This window comes from Sorex fumeus, unplaced genomic scaffold (assembly GCF_029834395.1).
Source record: "Sorex fumeus unplaced genomic scaffold, SorFum_2.1 ptg000070l, whole genome shotgun sequence".
Taxonomy (NCBI): domain Eukaryota; kingdom Metazoa; phylum Chordata; class Mammalia; order Eulipotyphla; family Soricidae; genus Sorex; species Sorex fumeus.
In genome coordinates, this window is record NW_026606127.1 from 6,540,537 (window position 1) to 6,542,055 (window position 1,519).

Genomic DNA, 1,519 nt, shown 5'->3' on the forward strand with positions numbered 1-1,519 from the left:
AAGTTGCACACAGGTTACTATGAGTCATCTATGTTGTTAATATCAGTTGGCCATTAAACTTCACTGAGACCCTTTGTTCTGTCCTTTATAGGAGCCACATGAGTCTCACCTTCCGTTCACGTTGAACTTGTAATAAGGTGGAATGAAATCATCAATATGCTTCTCACCTCATCCTTCAGGAGAAAAATCCTACATACATTCAAGGTGGTCAAAGTGCAGACAACACCATCCACCTTTTCCTGGAGATGTACACGAGACTGAGGCGAGAAAAGCAAAAGGCTCTAGTTTAATGGTCTTAATTAAGGTTTCAGGGAACGACATTAAACAAACTCATATCCCATCTTCCAAAAGAATTATTTTGTAAAACTGATGCCTAGGGTATGGTAAAAGATAATATGGTAAAAACCATATTTTTCTTTCTGGGACATTAAATTTCTAAATCTATTTATTCATGCTGCTTTGAAATACATTCCTTGATTAGGAATCATTGTCTGCCATAGGAGTGAGGAAGGACAACACTCAAAGTAATAAGAAGAGAAAAATATGGAAAAATTAACTCCTGCTAAGTTTAACACATATACTAAAATTGAAATGATAAAATGATGAGCATGGTCCTTGCACAGAGATGATATGCAAACTTGTAAAGCATTCCATATTTTTGTTGCAAGAAGAATGAACAGGTCTACTTTAAGCTAAGACAATCCCCACAAGTACAAAAATTCTACATAAAGAGAGCACAAATCCCAATCACAAAAATCTCTCTCAATGTCAATGGACTAAATGTGCCAATTCACAGGCACAGAATGGGAAGATGAATTAGAAAACTGAAACCAACATTCATTCTGCTGCCTGCAGGAAACACATCTGAAGAATCAAAGCACCCATGGGCTAAAGGTAAAAGGCTGGGAAACAAGTTTTCAAGAAAATATCACCTCCACAAAGCTGGAGTGGCCATACTAGTATCAGACCACATGGACTTCAGGCTAAAGGTTATCAGAGACAGTGAAAGTCATTTCTTAGTGGTCATGGGATATGTACATCAGAAAGAACTCACCCTCCTCAATGTATATGATCCTAATGACAGACCAGCAAAATACTTAAAAACAACTTCTAATTGACTTATAGAAAAACATTGATAGCAACACAATACTAGAAGGAGATTTCAACACTTCTTTGTCACGTCTCCATAGATCAAACAGACTGAAGCTCAGCAAGGAAATATTTTCTTTAAGGGAAGTAATGAACAACCATTGGCTTAGAGAAGATATCAAAGAGGAAATAAAAAGTTTCCAGAAACAAATGAGAATGAGGACACAAGCTACCATAACTTGTGGGACACAGCAAAAGCAGTGTTAAGAGGAAAGATTATAGCTCTGCCAGAATTCATCAGGAAGAAAGAAAGGGCCTACATGAATAAATTAGAGCTCAAGATTTTGGAAAATGACCAACAAAAGTAGTCCAAACTAGGCTGGAGGGAGGAAATAATAAAACTTGTACCAGACATCAATGAGCTAGAATC

General features: G+C 36.9%; 1 pseudogene; it reads left to right on the forward strand.

Annotated features, from left to right (window-relative positions):
• The first annotated feature begins 559 nt into the window (after nucleotides 1–559).
• On the forward strand, nucleotides 560–660 carry LOC130037074 (uncharacterized; annotated as a pseudogene).
• The last annotated feature ends 859 nt before the right edge of the window (nucleotides 661–1,519 follow it).